General features: G+C 41.0%; 1 protein-coding gene across 3 annotated transcripts in view; it reads right to left on the bottom strand.

Moving 5' to 3' along the window:
* The window catches only part of TAFA3 (TAFA chemokine like family member 3), a 692,450-nt gene that overhangs the window by 438,209 nt on the left and 227,706 nt on the right, over nt 1-26,535 (bottom strand). The window contains exon 2 of one of the 3 annotated variants that reach the window (XM_068269724.1): nt 9,290-9,353. The exons of the other annotated variants lie outside the window; for them this stretch is intronic. The gene's annotated coding sequence lies outside the window, so the exon portion shown is untranslated. The remainder of the gene's footprint in view (nt 1-9,289; nt 9,354-26,535) is intronic. 3 annotated transcript variants of the gene reach the window in all.

The following is a 26,535-nucleotide window of genomic DNA, read 5'->3' as shown; positions in this document are numbered from 1 at the left end:
TCCCCTGCCCCTCAGGGGATCCTTGGCTGCAGTATTGTCTGTATCTCCCGCTCCTTGGGAGATAACTTCTCCAATTACTGTTGCACCAAACACAATACCACATTAGGTGTCCTCTGTGTCTAGCTATACTAGTATTATTGGTGATTCTGCAGATCACCACATAATCAGGTATAGCATCTGTATTATTGGTGATACTGCAGATCACAAATAATCAGAAAAATCTGTGTTGCTGACACCAATCGTTATAAGCACTAGCCATCCACCCAACACATTTCCCATTTTATAGTTCAAATGTTCACCCCACCAATCAGGTCCGCCTACTCGATAAATGTCCCAAATGATCAGAATTAAGTGGTAACCAACTGTCTCCTTAGTTGTTTCCTGCTGATCAACATCAATCGGTCCTGCACGATTGATGTTGATACAAGTGCATCAGACCAATCTCTTTTTACAAGAATAATCCACAAGAACTTGTTGAGAAGAAAAGATCAGTTAAAAAATCATTATATAATATATAATATAGAATATTATATAATGTAAAATATTTTTTTATTGTCTAACCAATCAGTCACCAAATGAGGAATGGACTAAACTGATCAATTGGCCAAAAGGTTGCCCACAGATCAGCTAGTGTGCCTAAAGCTACAAACTTGAGATTTTCCCTGGACAAAACAATTTCTTATGATTGTTTCAGACAGAAATCTAAAGTGTTTACAGGTGTCCCCAGATGTTGCTGGCCTAACCTGTAAGATCACTGCCCTCCAATTCCCTTTGTACTTGCAGGAATGACAAAGGAATTTCCCACAGTGTGTTGTGGTACTTTGATTACACAGTACATACAAAAAACACATCATAATCTGTCTGTTATTTGTCTCATTCTCATACAAGAGAAAAATTAAACCTGACGGCAGGTTCTTCCTCCAGCTTTTGCATTAAAACCCAATCCAAGACAGTTAATCATTGGTTCTCCTTATATTGCACAATAGAATGTAAAAGATGCAAGAAAAAGATTTTCTTTCAGGCACGAGATTATTTTTCTTCCACCTACAGTTCTCTGTACAGATACTTTCCTATTACTACTTGTAATAGTGATTTTTAGAGCCCTACTTTCTCCTTCTCCGCTCCAGTATAGATTTATATTCACATAAATTATGGTATCCTTCTGTCATAGACTGCTCCTGATCTGGAAGGTTGTAAATGCTCCATAAATAGTGCAAAAATAACTGAACATGTACAGGGTCAGAAATGTTTATCAAATCAAGCAGTGAGAAAGCTGGTACTGGAATAAAAAAAAAGACTGTAGCTCACACCGCCAGAACCAGATTTATCTAACGCTAGACAGTGCCAGCATCTCTGCAGTCTAGAACATTATTTTCCTTCACAAGAGGTCAATTCACTGGGTATATTTATAATAGTAAACAGAATGTGCCTCCGTGATTACAGTGAGTTGTGTTTCTTTTATGCTTGCTAAGCATACACATATAAAATGTAATGGGAAATTGTAGTGGAACACAAATACTTAATGTATATACTGCTTCCCTTATGATAGAGCCATAGTGATTACTCTAAATACCACAGTTGGATAAAGTGGAGCTCTGGGCAAAGTCTTACTGCCCTGAGTTCACCCCATAGAGTAAACTTCTTCTAATGTTCAAACTCTCTGCAGTAAGAGAAGAATAACAGAAACAGTTACTTGTTAGTGGAGAATACATAAGTTAATACCCACATCCTCACTGGCAGCCCAAATACTGTTTGGTCATTTGATGTCCTACCAATGGTCTAGCACCATACAAAATAAATGAGATACAGATGGGGACATAAAACTTGGAGAAGGAGTATTCATCAACAACAAGTTAAATAATCATATTCAATGACAAGCTGTTGCAGCTAAAGCAAATACAATTTTGGGATGCATTAAAAGGGAAAAAAAACTCGGGATGCTAGAATAATACTGCCCCTGTTTAACTATCTAGTAAGGCTGCATCTGGAATATGGAATTCAGTTCTTGGCATTACAGGAAAGATACTGCAGTTTTAGAGCAGGTGCAGAGATAAGCAACAAAATTGATTAGGGGGGTGAAAGGTCTCACTTTCCAGGAAAGGTTAGATAAACTGGGCTTATTTAATCTGGAGAAAAGACACCTCAGAGGAGATCTATAAATGCTTGGCTGGTGGACTGGGACTAGGTACCTTGATCTGTTCATGGAGGAAAAACATTTTAGCCATTTATTTAGAAAAGGGTTCTTTACAGTAAGAGTGATTAAAATGTGGAATGTATTACCACAGGAAGTAGTTATGGCAAATTCTATATCTGCGTTTTAGGGGAGTTAAGATGCTTTGCTTGCATTGAAAGACATCGATGGCTATAATTACTAGGTAATTTACTAGGAATTACTAGGTAATTTGCGGTGGTATTGATCCAAGGATTTTATCTGATTGACATCTGGAGTAGAGATGTTGCGAACCTCAAGGGGTCTAACACCTGGACCCCCAGGTGGCGGAGTGGGATAGACACCAAAAGTCCCGGTGAAAAATCTGGATTTGATGCAAAGCAGCGTTTTAAGGGCAGAAATCACAATGAATGCTAAATTGCAGGCCTAAAGTGCTTTTGAACATCTTGCATGTGTATACATCAATCAGGGAGTGTAATTAGAGTACTGCTTCACACTGACACACCAAACTCACTGTGTAACGCACCGCAAACAGCTGTTTGCGTAGTGACGGTCGTGCTGGACTGGTGCGCAACATGGCCAGAGTGCAGGCCGTTGCAGTTTTCCAGTCCATATGGTCGCCGGGCTGTGGTAGCTCAATGATAGAACAGTGACTGTCCAGCTGATCAAATTTGGTCTGTCCACAATGAAGCAACGACCTGATTATCTTCTTGTATGTAGGTAGGCATAGGTAGGAGTCCCAGTATAGGTAGGTAGGCATAGGTAGGAGACCCAGTATAGGTAGGTAGGCATAGGTAGGTGCCTCAGTAGTTAGCTAGGCATAGGTAGGAGTTCCAGTATAAGTAGGTAGGTATAGGTAGGAGTCCCAGTATAGGTAGGTAGGCATAGGTAGGAGTCCCAGTATAGGTAGGTAGGCATAGGTAGGTGCCTCAGTAGTTAGCTAGGCATAGGTAGGAGACCCAGTATAGGTAGGTAGGCATAGGTAGGTGCCTCAGTAGTTAGCTAGGCATAGGTAGGAGACCCAGTATAGGTAGGTAGGCATAGGTAGGAGACCCAGTATAGGTAGGTAGGCATAGGTAGGTGCCTCAGTAGTTAGCTAGGCATAGGTAGGAGTCCCAGTATAGGTAGGTAGGCATAGGTAGGAGTCCCAGTATAGGTAGGTAGGCATAGGTAGGAGTCCCAGTATATGTAGGTAGGCATAGGTAGGTGCCTCAGTAGTTAGCTAGGCATAGGTAGGAGTCCCAGTATAGGTAGGTAGGCATAGGTAGGTCCCCTAGTATAGGTAGGTAGGTAGGTGTCCCCGTATAGGTAAGTAGGTGCCCCAGTAGTTAGGTAGGCATAGCTAGGTGTCCCAGTATAGATAGTTAGGCAGGGCCTGGCTGGCACAGTAAATACAATTACACAGGTCCAGCTGCAACAGATAGGGCTGTATAATGTCAGTGTCAGTGAGCAACACACAAAAAAAACCACATCAGGAGAACATTAGCTCTCAAAAGAGCTGTTGAGGAGTGATATTTTAGCAATAACAATCAGCCAGGAGCAAGCCAAGAGCCTAACTAATCTGTCTATTTGCAGCAGGCACACGAACGAGTGTCATGGCCAGCGAGCCTGCCTTATATAAGGGGGGGGGGGGCTCCAGGGCTTAGTGTAGCCTGAATGGCTACAATGTGCCTGCTGACTGTGATGCAGAGGGTCAAAGTTGACCCTCATAGTGCATTATGGGGTGAATCGAACTTCCGCAAAAGTTCGCTTGGTCCAGGTGAACGCGCACCCCCAAAGTTCGCCTGGAACCGTTCGCCGGCGAACCGTTGCTACATCTCTAATCTGGAGTTGGGAAGGATTTTTTATCCCTTTTGGGGCTAATTGGATCATGCCTTGTAAGAGTTTTTCACCTTCCTCTGGATCAACTGAGATATGTGAGAGTGCAGGCAGGTGTTGTATTTATTTTCTGGCTGAACTCGATGGACGTATGTCTTTTTTCAACCCCCAATAACTATGTAACTACGATGGTTTTGTCAACAATCACCAGCAAATACACGCACACACACACTCGTGCACACACACACATACACACATATGGTTAGTCAGTGAGAGGCAAATAATTCCATGTTGATGAAACTGATTGGTCCATTTACAAATCATATCAATGTGCATACACTTAGCGTGCAGTTAGCAAAAACTGAGAAGCATTTTCATCTCACTGACGAGCCATGTATACATGATACATGTGCACTGTCTCCAGTGATGAGTGAAGCTGACGATATTCTTTTCACATTTATTTTTGAAAAAAATAATGAAAAATATACAAGAGCATGCTCCATACTGCTGTATGTTGTTTGAGTTAAAGGGAACCTGAGGTGAGAGGGATATGGAGGCTGCCATATTTATTTTCTTTTAAACAATGCAGGTTGCCTGGGTGTCCTGATGATCCTGTGCCTCCAATATTTATAGCCATAGATCCCGAACAAGCATGCAGATCAGGTGCTCTGACTGGAGCCTGACTGTATTTGTTGTGTACTTGTTTCAGGTGTGTGATTATGATTCTACTGATGCATTAAGGATAAGCTGGGCAGCCAGGCAACCTGCATTGTTTAAAAGAAAATAAATATGGCAACTTCTATATCCCTCTCACCTTGTAATCCCTAACAATGAATTATGTTGTTTTTTTAGCAGAAAAACAACGAATATTACAAAAGCAGCTACATTCTGATATGTATTTTGATTAACCATATTGTGAAAATACCATGTATTTTCGCAAATATACTTTCAAAATCTAATATTCACGAGTAACTCTGGCTGCCTCTCTCAACCTTTTCCATATCCATTCATGCATCATCCACATCCAGCATGTGCTGTGCAGGGGGGACATTGATGCCTCCCTGCTGTGCCCAAGAAAGCCGATGGAGTCTCTACCTCCTCACATCAGTGTGAGGAGGTGACCTGTTGCCCAGAGGAGGAGGGCTGGCACGCTCACTCTGCCCTGCAATGCATGTGAGCCAGCTTAATGCATCATTATGTGGTGCAGCATTGTAACGGAGATGATCAAATTGTCAGACTTAGTCCGACCGCTTGATCAGTGGGGCTTGACAGCATGTCAGACTAGTGCTGATGGTGGCATGGCCATGGGGGCAGACCAAACACGCCAACAATATTATTTACATTATGTGACATAGCGTGTGCCGGAGGGATTTAAATGTTGGCCTTAGTTGGACACTTTGATCAGAACTGCCTGATGCTGTCTGTGTCAGTACAACATCAACATAGTACAGCATCAAGAGCTGGAAAGCACAATCCATCAGTCTATCCATCAGTCTATCGGAAAGAGTTAAACTATTAAAGTAGTAGTACAAGTTTTAGAATTGTAATAAACATTATTGCTGAAATAAACATTTTGTGTAATTTTTTCCCCTTCTTTGCTAAGATTTCATTTACCACAGTGGATCAACTCAAAGTACACCTGGAGTTAGAGGGATATGGAGGCTGCCATATTTATTTCCTTTTAAACAATAAAAGTTGCCTGGAAGTCCTAATGATCTCTTTGGCTGCACCAGTGTCCGAATAATACACCTGAAACAACCATGCATCTAATCCAGTCAGACTTCAGTCAGAAACAACTGACCTGCATGCTTGATCATGATCTATGGCTAAAAGTATTGGGAGCACAGGATCAGCAGGACAGCAAGGCCATTTGCAATATTTAAATGGAAATAAATATGGCAGCCTCCATATCAGTCACAATTGAATTGTATGCACTAACTCAACCTCATAATAAAATCCTAACTACCGCTAATCAGCAGGAGTGACATCACCCAAGGAAAATTGCATCAATAATTAATAATGGTGTCGTCACTCAGTAGGTAAAGTGAAAATTGCCAACTTTATTAGTACAAAAGGTGAATCACTGACGCATTAAAACCATTTAAAATAAGCGGAGCGCTACTTCTCTACACACCTCAGCACTCACCCACACACTGGTACCGGTACCACACAATCCGGTTTACTCCAAGTGGGGGGGGGGGGGAAGGAGATGCAATCAGGTTGTCTAAATTTGTACAGCTGTTTCCATATAAACAAAGGAGACTAATCGGGCAGCATGGAACATATTGTATCCAGCTTCACCTGTATAGCTGCAGGGCTTGCTGACACGCATAAGCTTACCACCCACGTATTCAGCGGTTTGAGGCACGACTCTATGCGAGGGATCTTCCCCGGGTCTCTACCAATCAGTTGGGGAGACTCACCGGTCCAAAAAAATCCGCGCTGTCAGTGTGCACCCTGGGTCTACCAAAGATTATCTACCGGCATATCAAAGATGTAGAACGCTCCACTGTTTCCATGGGATGTAGCCCTTCCTACCTATGCGTTGCGCCCGTCCTTTGCAAGCTTCTACAGGGTGTGCATATGCATAGGTGGACGGGGCTACATCCCGTGGAAACAGTGGAGCACTCTACATCTTTGATATGCCGGCAGATAACCTTTGGTGGACCCAGTGTGCACGCAGACAGCACGGATTTGTTTGGACCGGTGAGTCTCCCCAACTGATGGGTGGAGACCCGGGGAAGATCCATCGCATAGAGTCATGGCTAAAACCGCTGAAGATGTGGGTGGTAAGCTTGTGAGTGTCAGCAAGCCCTGCAGCTATACAGGTGAAGCTGGATACAATCTGTCCCATGCTGCCCGATTGGTCTCTTTTGTTTATATGGAAACGGCTGTACATACTGTGGACTTTTTCCCTCTCCCCCCCCTTCCCCCCCCACTTGGAGGAAACCGGATTATGTGGTACGGGTACCAGTGTGAGTGAGTGCTGAGATATGGATGGGCAGTCAGTATGTAGAGAAGGAGTGCTCCGCTTATTTTAAATGGTTTTAATGTGTCAGTGATTCACCTTTTGTACTAATAAAGTTGGCAATTTTTACTTTATCTACTGATTGAGGATACCATTAATAATTATTGAAGCCTCCATATCAGTTCAGGTGTGCTTTAAATAGAACCTGAAGTGAGAGAAATATGGAGGCTGCCCTCATCATCCTGTTATAAACTATACCAGTTTCCTGACTTCTGTGCTGATTCTCTGCCCCGACCCTTTAAAAGGACCAGAGCAGAGCTTTAAAATTATTTTAATTTAATTGGCAATTACTTAGGGCTTCCTCTAGCCCCTTGTAGCATGCAAGGTTCCTTGGCGTCCTCCGGGTTTCCTCCATGGTCCCGCTGCTGGCCCTGTTAACCTGGCGACTTGAAGTTGTGTGCAACTGCGCATATGCAGCCCGTCTGCACACCCGGTTTAATCATGAGCACATCTCTGTGAGCCTCCTGTGCATGTACGGTTCTCAAAAGACTGAACTGCGCATATGCAGGAGGCTCATTGTGACGTGCATGTGATGGAGTCTGCTGAATTCGTTGCACTAACATGGCCGCCAACTGGACCACGGAGGGGAAGCAGAGGATGCGGAGGAATCTTACAGGCTACCGGGGGGGGGGGGGGGAGGGGGGCTGGAGGAAGCCCAAGGTAAGTGCAGATTTTCTTTCTAAAGCCCTGCTCAAGGTCCCTTTAAGTGACTGGCCCAGAATGAGCATGCGTATCTTTGACTCTGGTCTGAATTCACTGGCTTGCATGCTTGATATGTGTGTGACTCAAAAGCAGCTAAGGAAATAATTCAGAATGACAGCCAGGCAACTGTTTATATGGGAATAAATATGACAGATATGGGAAAAAAAACACTGCGCAAAATATTATTTTTGGTATCAATTCTTTAATTGTAAATCTCCTTGAGTAATCAACTCCATACATTAGCATAATGAAATACTTCATATTTATCTTCTTTTTTTTTTTTTTTTTTACTAAGCTATACAAGTACATTTATACATACATATATACATACATAATATATTATATTTCATGCATACATACATTACACGGTTTCAAACAAGTTCTATAAAGTATAACCTCATAATTTCCCCACTGGCCATCCTCTAGTATAACTGACATCTCCTTCTGCATGCTTACAGCTTTCATTAGCTCATATAAACATTTTAAAAGGATATCACTTTTAACTGCACGTAGACTGGATGACAGATGCACACTCACAATGTATGTTTCGCCCTGTTTCTGATGTACAGTACATTATGCAGAGAAGTTCTTATTCTTCTTGACAGCTTTGTGGGTACATTAAAAGAAAGGACATGAAACCATGCAGGGCACTGTTAAAGGCCGCCACTGCTTTGCCTATGGATGAAATAACACCTAGTGGCACATGCATAAAACTGCTCTCCCAGATTTCATTTAACATCACATAAATGAGACTGGCACATAAATCCCCCACAAGAGCACGGCAAAATGAGACTGGTTGGAAATCAGAATCCAAAGACAGAGAAGCATTTTCCTTGTGTGTTTGACAGCATTATCCATATTTCAACAGAAATTATTAAAGGTGCTTAGAGGCTTTACATGGACTATTTAAAAAGGGGCTTTGCTATGGTTTCCTGAGCTAATATTGGCAGACATTGGTGTTAACTGCTAACTTTTCTTTTCAGAAGTGCTATTTCAGAACTTCCAACCTGAATGTTTGTTTCAAGTAAGTAGCTCCCAAAGGGTGTGACATCAGGCACATAGGATCTGATATCCAGGCACATAGATTGGACTTTTTAGGTTTCTACCAGGCTAAAGATCATAAGAGAAAATACGTAATCCTGCAAATATGGCTGTTATTTACAACAAAAACTTGCATAATCATTTAGGGCCCATTCAAATCAAATAAAATCAAAGATAGCTTTATTGGCATGGCCAAAGCTCATTTAGAGTACAATCTCGGGATGTCATTTCCGCTACAGCAATGTGATTCTTGCCGAATCACAAATGCATTGCCTGCTGCATTTTTGTGTGATTGTGTTTTTTTCCACATTCAATAACATTGAATGGTAATCTGCAACTGCACAAAAAATTGTCTATAAAAGATATATAATACTACATGAATTACATACTCCAACATACACACATCTTGCACTATGCTAAAGATCTTCTCACATTTCCACTAGTCACCAGTTCACACTTCAGCATACAAGATTTCTCATGTGCCTCTCCTTTCCATTGAATTTCCCTTCCTAAATCTGTTTGGTACTCACCAACATACGAAACCTTCAGATCCAGCCTAAAACTTCATCTCTTCAAGCAAGCTTACAATTTGATCTAAAACAGAAGATATTTCAAATATTCAGCTTTATATCAGCAAGAAATTATTCCAATAATGCATCACTTCAGGCCAGTGAGTGAATATGCAAGTCTTTTCTTTGTGTCCCTAAAAATGTCATGATTTGCATGTTTACTCAGTGTAAAGAAGTGATATATTATGAGAAATTAATCTAAAAATATTGATTCATTTAAGGAGGCAAAGTTGTATGCATAATACCTTCTTTAGTAGGGACCTTTTTGGTTCCTTTCAGTCCACATGGGATGTTAGTGGGTCTGGTTCTTCATGAATTACGTGTGTCCTCCAGAGGCGTAACAATAGGCCCTGCAAACTCAGCTATCGCAGGGGGAGGGAGGGCTAAGGGGGGCTGTTCCTGTACAACATGCAGAGCAGCATAAGGTAAATGTTATACATTACCTGCCTCTGATGGCAGAACAGATTCTCTTCACACCTCTTTAGTGCAGACACGCCATACAGCCAATCACTGTGCAGCTTCTGTCCCTGTCACATAACATGCATGGATGGAAGCTGCATGGTGATTTGCTGTAGATTTGCTGTATGGTGCTTGTACATGGAAGAGGAGTGAAGAGAACCTGCCCCACAACCAGAATGCTCTGCATTACATATGGGGGACGATAGCAGATCTTTGTTGGGGGAGGGGGGTGACACAATCTTAGTATGCCACTGAAACCAGCTGTTGTCTCTACTTCTTTTTTACAGCTGGTAAAAATATGTCTGAAAGTTTCAGCTCAGACTATTATTTGAAGTGGAGAAGCGCACAGTTATCAGCACATGAGATCTTGGCATTGTTGTTACTTAATATTTTCGTTTTCTTACTCATAAATCCACTCAAAATAATTAAAAATCACTATTTTTTGTTTTGTTTTAAATTGTCATTGGCATATTACGTAAAATGGACTACAGTTTATTTCTTGACAATAGCTTAAACGGCAAACCTTGTTGATTTGCTCTTGAAAGCAAGCTTTTATGTCCGCCATTAAACAGAACTTATTTAAAAGGTTCATTAATCTGGATTGATTTTCTAATATGTTTTTTATGCAATCCTCATCACAGTTTAAATGAAAAGATTAAAAAAAAAAAAAAAAAAAAAATAAGTAAAACAATTAATTTTGCCATACGGCTTATTCAGCTGTGGCTCCTGATATAACACAGTGACATTACTACATATACAATAAAAGAAGGCAGGAAAACAAAAGAATAATCCACTAAGAATTTGACAAACTTTGCTTTGCTCTGATTTGACTCAGGCGATGGCTACAAAGACAACAGATGAAGCTTTTTTCTAACAATATAGTCTTATATAGAAAGTCTCTATTCATAACTGCAGGGTTTATGAATTTTTAGCAGTTGTGTCGTAGCCCCCCCCCCCCCAAAAAAAAAACCTTTTAAAATAGAAGTCCTTTTTAAAGGCAGTCTTCAAGCCTCCAAGCTTGAGAACTCCCTTAAAGCGGGAGTGTCACCATAAAAATCAAATTTCAACAGCAACTGGTCTGAGTGTATAAAGTGATAAAGATGCTAATCCTGCATTCAAAGCTTTCAAAACTTTTTCTGCTGTTATGATTTGGAGTTATCACATACTTAAGGAGCACTGGCCCTTTAGTAGTCAGTGCCAAACAGTTGCATGGTGGGGGTTGTTTTTATCTATAGTATATTCCTCCTCTTCTCTTTATTTCCCTGCCTATCTGCTTACGATCCCCTGCTCACTTGTGTTTACAAGCAAGGCTGAGGTGACTCAGCGATTGGAGGAGAAAAGAAAAATGTAAAGGGCAGAAATGACATCAGGATTTAGTCTCAGCTGTGGGCAAAAGACATGGCCCACACCAGGAACAGAATTCTCTTCATATATATAAAATTCACTGAAATCAAACAGTACAATACATGTGTTATGTAAGTAGATCAAGTATTTATCTACTTATATATGTGTTTTTTTTCCATGGCATAGTATGGCTAATCCTACTGCTTTAAACTATTTCATAGTGCATACCTAACCCCCCCCCCCCCCCCCACAAGTGAGCAAAATGATCCTGGGTAAATTCTCTCTGTGCTTTCAGGGTTGCAAGGCTGTGGGCACAATGGAGCATACATGACAGCCATGCCTGGTAGCTGAAAAATGTTGGTATCAGGTGACTAAATTAATATTTTTTTTTGTACTTGAGTCCAGGTTTGAAAAAGATTGCAAGATTTTTTTTACTACCGGTATGTCTAAAGGCTGATAAAACCAAATACCCTAAGCATAGATTCATACAACATATAGCCGCCACCACTAAAGTCTATTTAGCATCTCAATGCTACACACCTAAAATTAGCATTAGTGATAACCATAATCTGATAATTACAATCCCGCAAAATTTCACATTCATTTCTGCAATTAAGGCCATATGTAAATACGATTCGGACGTTCAACTGATTGTGTGTAATCCATTTGTGATTTTACATAATTTTAATGAAATTACATCCATGCAGGTGTCGCCAAAATTGTTTTTGAGAAAATTTTAAAAATGCAAAGGAAATAGTTTTTTTTAAAAAACATTTTCTACAGGGTTTTTTTTTTTGGGGGGGGGGGGGGGGGGTTGCATTTTTAAAATCAATTTTCTCAAAAACTAAATTGTTTTACTTGGTACCACGCGTTAACATACGAGCAATTTTTGTGACAATGGCATCTATGGGGGCTTTGCTATTAACCGCTAAAATCTGCACAAAAATACGCAAAAAATATGCAAAATTGTGATATAATGGTACCTGATTATGTTTACAAAAGAAATTCATTATGATGTTGCATCATAATTGTGGATTATGATGCAAAATTACAATTGAGTGAAATTTCTGTTCATTACTCTTGTAATTAGGAAAATTGATAGGAAACAGCTTTCAAAGAAAATAAATTCCCTTATTCAGGACAACCTTCCTATACACTATAAAACCTGGGACCTTGAACAATGAAGTGCTCTAGATAATGAGTTCTGGCTGACTATGGGAACATTTATGATTGCTCCCTTGAATAATGTATATAGGAGATGGATCAACAGTATTAATAATAACTTTCCTATACCTGTCGATTTGTACATAATACCAGCCACTCAGTATAGTTTCGGGCTAGAAAAAAGGGCGCACAGGGATAGTGGACAAAAAGGGCGCCGCCATAGACTGCAATGCAAAATATCGGCTATTCGGCGCCCGACAGGAAAAAAGGGCGCCCGAGAAATAGCGTTTTACAGGGATCGTGTTAACAAAAGGCTCCGTTTACAGGATAAAGTTTATAACAAATATCATTTACAAGTTCGTTTTGACTTTGTATTATACTTATTTTTTCGTTTGTAAATTTCGCTTATATGAGTTTTAACTAGTTTTTTCGTTTTAAAATTACGCTTACAAACCTATTACAACTAAAATTTCGTTTACACCTTTTAGCATTTAAAATTCGTTTTCATATGTATAATGCTTAACCACTTCCCAACTGAGGGGTTTTACCCCCTGACCACCAGAGCAATTTTCACCTTTCAGCGCTCCTTCCATTCATTCGTCTATAATTTTATCATTACTTATCGCAATGAAATGAACTATATCTTGTTTTTTTCGCCACCAATTAGGCTTTCTTTAGGTGGGACATTATGCCAAGAATAATTTTATTCTAAATGTGTTTTAATTGGAAAATAGGAAAAAATGTGGGAAAAAATTTATTATTTTTCAGTTTTCGGCCTTTATAGTTTTTAAATAATGCATGCTACTGTAATTAAAACCCATTAAATGTATATGCCTATTTATCCCGGTTATAAAACCGTTTAAATTATGTCCCTATCACAATGTTTGCCGCCAATATTTTAGTTGGAAATAAAGGTGCATTTTTTTCAGTTTTGCGTCCATCCCTAATTACAAGCCCATAGTTTATAAAGTAACAGTGTTATACCCTCTTGACATAAATATTTAAAAAGTTCAGTCCCTAAGGTAACTATTTATGTATTTTTTTTAAATTGTAAATGTTTTATTTTTTTTTTAATTACAAAAAAAAAAAATTGGGGAGTGTGGGAGGTAAGGAGTTAATTTTTTGTGTAAAACAAGTTTATTTGTGTGTAAAAAATGGTTAGGGTGTAGTTTTACTATTTGGCCACAAGATGGCAACATTACCAATTTGTTTCATGCGACCTGCAAGCGTCCTTCCGGACGCTTGCAGGAAGTAGAAAGAAGCTGGGACTTTGTTATTTTTTCACAATGATCACGCTGCTCAGCCGAGCGGCAGCAGATCATTGCGGGGCTTAGATCAACAAATGGGAATGGATTTTCCCGTTCGTTGATCTCTGGGCGAGCGGGCGGCGGCGTGTTTACTAGAGGCGGGCGGCGTGTTTACCAGCGGGAGCGCGGACAGCGGCGGGAGTGCGCAGAGTACGGATTTCTCCGTCCCTGGGGGTGAAAGGATGGAAAAAGGGGCGGAGAAATCCGTACGCGCGGGGGTAAAGTGGTTAAATAACGTTTCTCAACCTGATTGTATTAGAAATACATCGCTTTTGGTATTAACTTTGTTTTTACACTTATAATGCATTGATTATAGTTACTAAAATATCGCTTTAAATCGCTACTGTTATTTTAAGATTTCTAATGCATAAGTGATTGTAAGGTTAACTATTGTATTGTATGTGTATATATTATATATACCTTTTTCTACTTCTAATATTATTAATGTATATGTGATTTTAAGGCTACCTATTCCATGACAAATATATAAATTATTTTATTCATGTTATTTGGAGTGAAGTATTTTAAGGATTAAATATATTATTGTTTATATGTGTTTAGCGTGTTTGTGCAGTGGGGATGGTTAGGTTTAGGCATTACTAGGGGGTCTAGGGGTTAGGGATAGGTACAGGGAGGGTTAGGTATAGTTACAGTGCAATATACACCACCAGGGGGGTCTTAGGTTTAGGCACCACCAGGGGGGGTCTAAGGTTTAGGCACCACCAGGGGGGTCTTAGGTTTAGGCACCACCAGGGGGGTCTTAGGTTTAGGCACCACCAGGAGGGTCTTAGGTTTAGGCACCACCAGGGGGGTCTTAGGTTTAGGCACCACCAGGGGGGGTCTTAGGTTTAGGCACCACCAGGGGAGTCTTAGGTTTAGGCACCACTAGGGGAGTCTTAGGTTTAGGCACCACTAGGGGGGTCTTAGGTTTAGGCACCACCAGGGGGTCTTAGGTTTAGGCACCACCAGGGGGGGTCTTAGGTTTAGGCACCACCAGGGGGGTCTTAGGTTTAGGCACCACCAGGGGGGGTCTTAGGTTTAGGCACCACCAGGGGGGTCTTAGGTTTAGGCACCACCAGGGGGGTCTTAAGTTTAGGCACCACCAGGGGGGGTCTTAGGTTTAGGCACCACCAGGGGGGGTCTTAGGTTTAGGCACCACCAGGGGGGTCTTAGGTTTAGGCACCACCAGGGGGGTCTTAGGTTTAGGCACCACCAGGGGGGTCTAGGGGTTAGGGATAGGTACAGGGAGGGTTAGGTATACTTACAGTGCAATATACACCACCAGGGGGGTGGTTAGGTTTAGGCACCACCAGGGGGGTGGTTAGTTTTAGGCACCAACAGGGGGGTCTTAGGTTTAGGCACCACCAGGGGGGTCTTAGGTTTAGGCACCACCAGGGGGGTCTTAGGTTTAGGCACCACCAGGGGTGTCTAGGGGTTAGGGATAGGTACAGGGAGGGCTCTGTGTGAGAGTAAGGTTAGGTATAGTTATAGTACAATATATGTCATATATACAATTTATTAAATTATGTGTATTTACACAAAGGGGGGGGGGCTAGGTGTGAGGGATAGGGATAAGGAGATATATCTGTGACCCTAAAGTTAGGTATAATTGTAGTACAATACCTGTAAAACCTACCATTCTAGTACTATGCTTAATACAAGTGTAAATAGCGTTTTTTTTCTATAGACGCTATTTGACGTTTTATTTCAGAATTCGTTTACTGTTATAGACGGTATTTTGCCATTTCATTTCCGTTTATTTAACCTATTTAGCACTAAATTATCGTTTATAACATATTAAACGAAAATATGGTTTTGCATTCAAACGTACAATTTCGGCTACACCCCGCGCCCTTTTTTCCAGGCGCCCTTTTTTGATAGACGCGTATAGTTTACTGTTCTTATTTTATTCTGTGATGTTTCAAACTGAATACATATGCCTTTTAACAGTAGGGAAACCCGATGACGTGCTTACCACAGGGAGACTGGGAACTTTGTGACTTAACATTGTAATTTTCTATGTTTCCACTGTACTGATTGTGGACGTCCGTCCACTTGATTTTGTACTATGTATTGTATATGGTTTTTCTACATAATATAACTTTTGGAAACTAGAAAATAGCAGTACTTTATTAACCGGTTCAGCACCGCAGTCCGAAAATTTCATGCATCCTAGCAACGTTCACCTCCCATTCATTCGCCTATAACTTTATTGCTACTTATCACAATGAATTGATCTATATGTTGTTTTTTCCACCACCAATTAGGCTTTCTTTGGGGGGTACATTTTGCTAAGAGCCACTTTACTGTAAATGCATTTTAACAGGAAGAATAAGAAAGAAATGAAAAAAATTCATTATTTCTCAGCTTTTGGCCATTATAGTTTGAAATTAATATACGCTACCGTAATTAAAACTCATGTATTTTAATTGCCCATCTGTTCCGGTTATTGCACCATTTAAACGATGTCACTATCACAATTTATGGTGCTGATATTTCATTTAGAAATAAAGGTGCATTTTTTCAATTTGCGTCCATCACTATTTATAAGCTTATAATTTTAAATAATATAATAACATATTCTCTTGACATGCATATTTAAAAAGTTCAGACCCTTGGGTAACTATTTATGTTGTTTTTGTTTTTTTTAATTGTATTTTTTATTTTTATTTTTAATAAAATAAGTGTATGTGGGTAATTTTTGGTGTGGGAGGGAAACTGTTAATTTTAAATGTAAAATATTTTTTTTTTTTTTATTAAAAATGTATTGTGGTGCAGTTTACTATTTGACCACAAGATGACCACAGTGAAAAAAGTCCTGGATGCGAACGATCTCGCATCCAGGAACTTAAAAGCAGGGGAGATGTTACCTGGGGGCAGAAATACCGCGCTCTCCGGAGATAAAACGTCGGTATTTCTGCAGGGAAGATAGATCGGTGAATGGGAATTATATTCCCATTCACTGATCGGGGGGCTAGCGGCGGGCAGCGGGAGCGCGCGCGGGGGCGTGCCCGATCGCGCGCACGAGGCGGCGCCAGCAGTGCCTATCTGGACGAGGAAGCTCGTCCAGATAGGCCGAACTGGTTAATTAAGTGAACCTGAGGTAAAAATAAATGTATGAGTGTAGTGTATGTATGAACTTTGGCTATCCACCAGCAGGTGTCTCTCCTCTTACTAGGAACTGTGCAGTTCCTCAGCTTATCTGCAAATGGAACTCTGTGAACTTTCTGAACTGTTACTTAAAGAGACACTGAAGCGAAAAAAAAATATGATATAGTGAATTGGCTGTGTACTATGAATAATTACTAGAAGATTAGCAGCAAAGAAAATATTCTCATACTTTTATTTTCAGGTATATAGTGTTTTTTCTAACATTGTATCATTCTATGATATGTGCAGATTACACAACACTCAGCATTCAAAATGAGTCTTTCAGAGCAGTCTGTGAAGTAATGACCTCTCCACTGCCAGAGGAAAAGTAAATAGTCCAGGAACAGTTGAGATAATAAAAGTCAGATAACAGCCCTCTCCACAACTAACTTAGTCGGAGAGCTTAATGGCTTGTTTACATGGAGATAACAACTGGAGTTTCTCAACTCTTCCTGTACTGGAAACAATTACACTGATGTATCTGATCTTAATGTTTTATTTCTTAGCTGTGCTACACATACAAATCATAATATCATCATTTTTTTTTTTTTTTTGCTTCAGTGTCTCTTTAACCAATGTGCAGCATATTTAAAGCTGCTTCTGCCAGCAGTGCATGGCTAGATCATTGTGCTAGTAGCCTTGTGATTCTGGTCACTGGTCCTTGTTCCCAGGGTCTTGTTCCTTGCTCTTGATATCTGACCCCCTGGTATTGACTTCCTGCTTGTCTGACTACTCCTTTGCTTACTGTTTGTATTATCTGATATTTTGGTTATTGACTCTTGCCTGTCTGATGATTCTCTTGTATGTTGATTATGCTTTTACATTCCTGTACATATATTGTGTGATTTGTGCTCCTGTACATCTGTCAATGTATATATATTTTGCAATCCACGAGTCTGCATATTTGTCGTTTCATATATTAGCTTAGTTAGTTAGGGTGATTAAGCTGGGATCTGTGGTGCACCATGTGTTTCTGATTGTACGATTGCATGCATATTGATATGATGTCATATGTTTATGCACTCACCTAAAGGATTATTAGGGGTCACCTGTTCAATTTCTCATTAATGCAGTCATCTAATCAACCAATCACATGGCAGTTGCTTCAATGCATTTAGGGGTGTAGCCCTGGTCAAGACAATCTCCTGAACTCCAAATTGAATGCCAGAATGGGAAAGAAAGTTGATTCAAGCAATTTTGAGCGTGGCATGGTTGTTGGTGCCAGATGGGCCGGTCTGAGTATTTCAGTCATTCAGTCTTTCGGTCACCAAGTTATCGAACACCATTACCACTGCACACTCGATTGAGCCCTTGTGACTTAGAGCATTCCAGGTCATTCGTATAAACCAATTGTGTCTGGAAATTGATCAAAAGACTAATTGAGTGGCCATGTTTTAGTATCGATTAAACTATTGGATCAAATGGTTGATGGGCATGCAAAGTCGAGTGATGTATGAGCCGATAAAGCAGGTAAAGGTTACCGTTAGATGGCTGGGTTATAACATTAAAGTTTGAAACTAAGAAGTTAATGTTGAGGGAGGTTAAGATTAGGTACTAGTAAGGGTAATTATTAACAGGGGGAAGTCAGTTATAGGCATGTAGATGGATTTACATTACAGCAGAGGTTGAGAAAGTGAGGCATCAAGAAGAACATTAACACTTCATTTATCTATGAGAAGCAATAATACCACAGCCAACAAAATGTATTGCCTACAGTCCAGCCTGGTGTACGTTCATTTTGGGTGCAGAGCTTTTTGGCACAGGGTGAGCCAAATGACGGCTCACCATGTTGCCACACAAATTCAGGGTGGTGCTAAATACTATTCCCCCTTCGGGTCGTAGCAACTCTGAGGGAGAAGATAATTTGGGGCTCGGCAATTGCCTGATCCCCGAATTACCCATGCACAGGGCTTGGATTATATAGCGTTACTGCTATAGCAGTGTCAAACTTTGGCACTACGCGGTGTGCCCGGCGAGTGCCTAAAAGCTCTGCTTCCACCAGCCTACAACCCTGTATTGATCTGAGATATACTGTATCTATGCACTTTGATTCCTATGGGTGAAAAGTATTTTACAAATGTTATTGTATTGTATTATTGTATTGTATAAACTACCCAAGTATCATGCTCCAAAAAATACCCTATAAGTGTGATGTACTCTAGGCAACAATAAAAAGGGGGGGGGGGACCTGAAAAGATTTGCTCACTTTCCATCATAAGGCCTAAGCAACATCCATGTAATTATCATTGGAGTAGCAAAAGGGCAAGGAAAAAAAGAGAACACCCAGAGGTCTATTATATTATTATTGTTTAGTTTAGAGGTTGATTATTTTAACACAGTTTTATAGGGATAGGCATAGGATCACTTGCATTAAATCTTGATTTGTGATTGTATAATGCTCTATTTACTATATTCCATCTCACTATTTTCAGTTTGGATGAATTTTTATGAGAGCATAAATGAATACGTTTGCCTATAATGCAACTGTCATCCGTAGTTGGTATATAGAAAAGGCAGCAATAGCTGAAAGAAAGATTTTCATTTGAAATTGTACAGGAGGCTTGTCATGATGAGCTGTGGCTCTTACAGACCTCTCAAGCACACACAGACACAGATAGATAAGAGGCAAGCAAACTAGAAAAAATAACACTGCTACAAAATCTGCTCAACTGCTGTATGCTTAGCTTCCTTTGTTTCCTGTACAGACTATATGTGCAAGCCAAATGTGCTCTCGTCGACGTGAAGGAATGAGTTACATAAAAAACTACTAACACATATTCAGCCTCTTTAGAGAGTGTGGCTTTAATAATCACTACAAAGCTGGAGTAGAAGCACAATTAGTCATTTCACTTTACCGACTCTGCTTATACAATCATTTTGAAATCCTGACACCTCTTTCTTTAAATAACTCTGCTGGGTATAGAGCCTCATGTGGTGAATACTGACAGTCTTGTGTAGGTGTACACAGATCTTTTTTTCTTATTTTGTAGTATTGTGCCAGTTTTCTCATTGACAACACTGAACATGTTGAGAATTACTAATCAGAGATAAATTGTTGCAGTCAAGCAGCATCTAACCTCACCCTCTTATAAAACTGTTTGCTGAGAGCACAATTACATATAAAAGTTTGTTATTGTTTTATTTTTTTTTATGAAAGGCTCTGAATAGAAACCTATTATCCATTGGCTATCTTCTCAATTTCCTCTTCGCCATCAGCAGGATTGTAAACAGAATTTACATATGTGCGAACAATGATCTGCCAGCGTGGGCCACTTATTTCCTGAAAATTATGCATCAGATAAGCTCTGTATTTTATCATCTGGAACAGCAGAAGATGCTCGCTTTGAAGTTTTAACTATTTTTCTCTATTGTATATACTGATGATTCTGCATCTGTGCTTAGCGAAAGACAATGAAATACGTGTCTGTTCATATCACTAGATCAGGTGCCTTTTCAGCATGAGCACGGCTGGAGATCAACAGCACATTTCCTCATAAAATGATTCAACCATATATTAATATGTCATTGAAAATACTGCAAGCAGGTATTAAGCTTTGAGCAAGGTCTTCATTTTCTCATGCTGCATTTGTACATAATGCACGGATGAGACTGCAAATGGGAAAGCATCTATGCATTTGTCCTTTACAGTAGGCAGTAAAGGACAAAGGACACATTTGTCAGTGCATTAGGGTGTCTGAATTGAATGTCATGCATGTGTTACTTACGGTCTACCCTTTCAGAAAAATTGAAAGCAAGTGTCATAGATCTGTTTTGGTTCTGTTAAAAAGAAATGCTTACATAAAATTATTGTTACAATTTTTCTTTAGTATTTAAGATGCACTGTCTGTTAACAGGCAGATTAGTGTTGAGTTTCTAATTGGAAACTACTGTTTTTCAATCATTTTGTTTACTTGTTTGTAATGTACTGAGGTTTATATGTGGATGTTTTATATCATTGTTAATTGTTTGTGTTAAGGCCTTCGCTTGATGTGTAACCCACAGGGCAATCGTGTTACTTACAAAGCATCATGGATTTCTAAATAACAAGGTGCAACAGTCACTGGAGAAGCAACTTTATTAGCAATTAGTTGAATGAACAAAAGTCTGTATGTTTAATTAGGTGAATCACTCATTTGAATAAGCATGATCAAGTTAATTAATATTAAGCCAAAATAATGCTACATAATTGTTAGTAATTTAAGATCTTTGCCTATGGACTACAAAGGGTAAACAAGACCAACCATAAAGAAAGGCGAAAAGACTTAGCTGATCTCTGCCTTTGACAAAATAAACATATATTTAATATTTAAGGGTACTCCTAAATAATTGCAAATTATATACGGGACCGAAACTGAATATTAATTTGAAGGGAATGTATAGTAGTACATTTTATAACTTTGTGTTTTATATATATATATATATACAGTATACAGTATATATATATATATATATATATATATGTATATATATATATATATATACATATATGTATATATGTATATATATATGTATGTATATATATATATATATATATATATATATATATATATATATATATATATATATATATATATATATATATAATACTGTATACACCTATCTTATATAGGAAAAAAAATAAAATATTGCTAAACAACTTTCATCTTTGGTCCCCCCGGCTGCCCCACTGGCCGAATCAGTGGCGGTGCCCCTCAGTAACCCCCCACTCAAATCAGCGCAGTGAAGGGGGAGCAGCAGGCACAGCGGCAGAGAAGGGGGGACATCTCCCCCCCTTCCCTCACCTTGGGGATCCCCCTTCCTCACTCCCCCCTCTATAATGCAGCAGCGGGCGGCAGCGGAGCGGAACACTTCCTCTATTTCCTGCACGCAAGGAAGATTCTGTGCGCAGCTGGCCTGGTCTAGTCAGTGACATCAGACCAGCGACGCACAGATCTCCCTCTCACGCAGGGAATAGAGGAAGTGTTCCGCTCCACTGCCGCCCACTTAACTATGGAGGGGGGAGACAGACCAAGGAAGGGTGAGCCCCAAGATGAGGGAAGGGGGGGGGAGACATCCTCCCTTCCCCACCACTGTCACTACCTGAACTGGGGGGGTCCCTGTCACTACCTGAACTGAGAGGGCTCCTGTCACTACCTGAACTGGGGGGGCTCCTGTCACTACCTGAACTGGGGGCTTCTGTCACTACCTAAACTGTGGGGTCCCTGTCACTACCTGAACTGGGGGGAGGGGCTCCTGTCACTACCTGAACTGGGGGGGCTCCTGTCACTACCTGAACTGGGGGGTCCCTGTCACGACCTAAACTGGGGGGTCCCTCACTACCTAAACTGGAGGGTCCCTGTCACTACCTGAACTGGGGGAGTCCCTGTCACTACCTGAACTGGTGGGCTCCTGTCACTACCTAAACTGGAGGGTCCTTGTCACTACCTGAACTGGGGGGGTCCCTGTCACTACCTGAACTGGGGGGTCCCTGTTACTACCTGAACTGGGGGGCTCCGGTCACTACCTAAACTGTGGGCTCCCTGCAACTACCTGAACTGGGGGGCTTCTGCCACTACCTGAACTGGGGGGCTTCTGTCACTACCTAAACTGTGGGGTCCCTGTCACTACCTGAACTGGGGGGCTCTTGTCACTACCTAAACTGTGGGGTCCCTGTCACTACCTGAACTCAGGGGCTCCTGTCACTAACTAAACTAGGAGACACCTGTCACTACCTAAACTAGGAGGCACCTGTCACTGCCTACACTGGGGGGCACTTGTCACTTCCTAAACTATCCAGGCCAGCCAGCCCAGCATCACCGCCAGCCAGGCCAGCCCAACATCACCGCCAGCCAGGCCAGCCCAACATCACCGCCAGCCAGGCCAGCCCAGCATCACCACCAGTCAGGCCACAGCATCACTGACAGGCCTTTCGGCCCACACATCATCCCCAAGCCAGCCAAAAATAGAATTGCCAGGCCAGCCAAACACAGCAGCCAGTAGAGGAGAATTTAGAAGCCAGGTGAGAGGTGTCTACCATATTAGGGGGGCATTCTGCCTATTTATGTGAAATGCTGTCTATTTGTGTGCCTCATGACTGCTGAATTTGTCTTGTTGGGGGCCTCATGGTTACTGAATTTGTCTTGTTGGGGGCCTCATGATTGCTGAATTTGTCTTGTTGGGGGCCTCATGATTGCTGAATTTGTCTTGTTGGGGGCCTCATGATTGATGAATTTGTCTAGTTTGGGGTCACATGATTGCTAACTGTGAGACTATGGAAAAAGCTGAATCATCATCATATGAGACAATAGCATTAAACCTACTTTTTTAGCTTTTTAAAACAGAAAATTAAAACTGGGAGGTTCTAAAAAGATGAATACATTTTTCAGGAGTAGGATGGATGAAGTTTTTATCTTCACAGTTTATTTTCAACTTGGATTTTCCATAATGTTCATGTATGAGTTAAAACGTTTGTATTTAGTTTAAATTGCAGTGTGGCCACTTTGCGATTGATAAGTGACTTTTGGGTTGCAGTTCGGGCACTCGGCCTCCAAAAGGTTCGCCACCACTGTCCTAGTCTAATGTCCCACCATTGCTAAGTTCATGTAAATTTGGCTCCACCCGTGACCACACCCACATGACCACATCCATTTTTTGGCGCAACGTACCCCCAATTTTTCCACTTCCTCCTTCTCCTTTTTGCACACCCCCCCCCCCGGAAAATTTTCTGCGAACGCCCATAGTGAGTAGTGAACAGGATAGAAAGGCTTTATAAGGACATAGTTATAACCCTGCTGAACATCTGTTCAGAACCCATAAACTGGCCTGATTAAGAAGAGTCCAAAAAAAACAAAAAGCATAATTTTAGCCTCTAAGACAGCCAATGAATGTCTGTAACCTATAGTGCATAATTATTTACAGAAAAATGGTGAATAAGACTTCTCAAGTAAATATTTACAGTCCAGGATACTTAAGTGTTTAAATCCAGCTGTAGGCAAAGTGTATTCTGCTCACTGAAAACAGCTGTGCAGTAGCCATTAGCAACAGCTGACACAAGGAGTGTGCACAGGGTTTTTTACTCCAGAGAACAGGGAATCTTTTGGTTTTGCCAGCCATGTCCAGTTAAGTATGGGCTGCGCTGGGATCTGCTAACCTGATTTGTTACTCTTTAGTCAACCTTGCCAGTTACCAATATATTATTTTTATTTCTGAAGGTTACACATTACAATAGCCCAACCTGCACAATATGTAATGATCAGGTGAAATAAAAATAAGTGTAATATAGAACTACTCATAAAGGTAGGTTAAATAAGGGGCAACTGACCACTTAAAGCGGGTGGAGATATTAAACTGGACTCCACTCGGGGTGTCCACTAGACTGAATATGTTCGCTCTCTTGGAAAAGAAACACTTGTTCGTTTCCACAATGGTAAACACCATGTGGGGCTTGGAAGTATCCTTCCAAACTGGAAGGTTGAGGGTTGTAAACAGCACAATAGGAGAAAGAGACATCCAGGGATATATAAAACTAGGTTAAAAACACTAAAATGTCAATAAAATTTATTAGCACAGGCAATGCGTTTTGTGGGTTTTGAGTACCTTTGGCACTGTATTGGCCTGAGGAAGCGGGCTTAGACCCACGAAACACGATGGCTGTGCTAATACATTTTATTGACATATGTGACTGTTGTTATTGAGATAAGCCAGCTCCCTCTTTCTCGATTGTAGTGTTTTTAACCTAGTATTATATATCCCTGGGCACCTCTTTCCCCTATTGTGATTTTAGTAGACTAGGCTTTAGAAATGCTTATCTCATAATGCTCATTACTGGTCTCATTTTACTACATGATCAAAAAAAATGTTTGAGCTAATTCTTCATACTCTAAAGTATGGCAGAAGGTGTCACAGGCATTGATTTAAATAGATAGAATCAGAGTGACACTCTGGTGTGTGAGTAATGTTTCACTGGAAAAGATAGGGTGGCAGATACTCCTGTGTGGGCAAGGGTTTGTTAACACTGACCATGACACTACACTCACAAGGCTGATACGTAGATTATGGTCCTAAGCACTGGTATATCTATGTGCACAGTGAGGCTGTGAGGATAATAATCACAAGTAGTATCTTGTTTTCTAAAGATGAGGGTGGGTTCAGGGAATCAGGGAACGAGAATTAACAGCTGTTCTCAAAACTGATCTCTGTGCCTCTGATGAATCAGAGCCTCTGGTGGCTCTGATTCAAAAAGAACCCTACTGTAAATACCACCTGTAACACTTAGTTCTATCTTCTTTTTATAGAAAACAGAGTCCTTACACGGGGTGTGAAAGTCCTCAGGTCACTCTCAGTGAAAAAGTTATTAGGGTTGTAATGCAAACTACACACTAAAAACACAACTCCAGGAGATGATGCAGATAATACAGTAGAGCCCTAGTTATCTGGAACTCAATCAATCAGCACTTGAAAAATGAAAGAAATCGAGAGCCCAGATAGCGTAGTATGTCAATACAATATCTCCACCTGCCCTGACCCTTGACTTGTTTAACAGCATATGATTTTTAGCTGCCTGCCCTGAACCTTGACCTATGAATCGACTGATTATATTAGCCACCTGCCTTTCAAATTTTCGCTTGTTATTGGATTCTGCAGCTCCACAACGCAGTATTGCTTGTTCTCCCAACCACTGTTAGGGTGTCTCTGGAGTGAAACCTGGAGGGCACTAGATAGTGAAGTCCATTGTCTTTTGCGAGCCACTCTGGTGAAAACCTGTGGTCACTTAGACCCTGCAGTTTGGTAAGTCCTCAACTCAGTGGGAAAGTCAACGAGACATACCTAGCACATAACACGTTGTCTCGTATCATTCGACTATAGTAATCATTAGAATATAGTATTCATTATTATTTAATCATATGTAAAGCTATGTACTCTCCACCTGACAGGTCCAATGACGTCCCCTTGACGACAGTCATTAAGAGATGCCTTTTCCAGCTCATGACGTCACATGACTACATAACGGGCGCGAACGGGAAGTAAGCGATCACGGTACTTTGCACTGATTCGTCAGGGATCTTAATAATTTGCTGTGTCTGTCGCTTAACGATGTGTGATCCCTGTAAAGGGCAACATCGTTTAACATGCTTATGTTAAACAATGTTGCCCGACATTGGGTAACCTTGCTGCAAGTATCAGCGGGTGGGTATGAGGCTTTAGGCTTTTTCTTGCCATTTTAACCAGTTTTTAATTAGGACCACAGTGTTAAACCCCCCTAAAGACCAGGCCATTTTTCTGTTAATAGGCCACTGCAGCTTTAAGGCCTCGCTGCAGGGCCGCACAACACAGCACACAAGTGATCCCCCCCCTTTCTCCCCACCAACAGAGCTCTCTGTTGGTGGGGTCTGATCCCCCCAACCGTGTTTATTTTTTCTTTAAATATTTGTTTGTGTTTTTTTAATAAATTGACCTATTTACTATTGTTTTTGTTTTCCCTCCCTCCCTGCAGCCAGCCAATGAGCGTTATCTACTGTCATAGGCTTCAGCCTATGACAGCCAATCACCGTCAGGTCTCCCAGGGGGACAGCCGTGTCACATGGCTGTCCCCAGTACAGCGCTGCTGCAGATCGCAGTGCTGTACTAACTTAAAAGACGGCGGTTTTGCCATCTAACAGCCTCCCGAGCGGCGATCGCCGTTCCGAGACTGAAGGCGGGGCGGAGCTCCGCCCCTCAAGCAGGAGATGCACACGCAGCATGCGCACGATCTCTTGCAGTAGCCGGCCCCAGGACTTGGCGCCAGTTGGCGTTAGGCAGTCCCGG

This window comes from Hyperolius riggenbachi, chromosome 2, assembly GCF_040937935.1.
Source record: "Hyperolius riggenbachi isolate aHypRig1 chromosome 2, aHypRig1.pri, whole genome shotgun sequence".
Classification (NCBI taxonomy): Eukaryota; Metazoa; Chordata; class Amphibia; order Anura; family Hyperoliidae; genus Hyperolius; species Hyperolius riggenbachi.
Note: the sequence above shows the minus strand (reverse complement) of the source record. Positions and strands in the feature narration are given on the sequence as shown.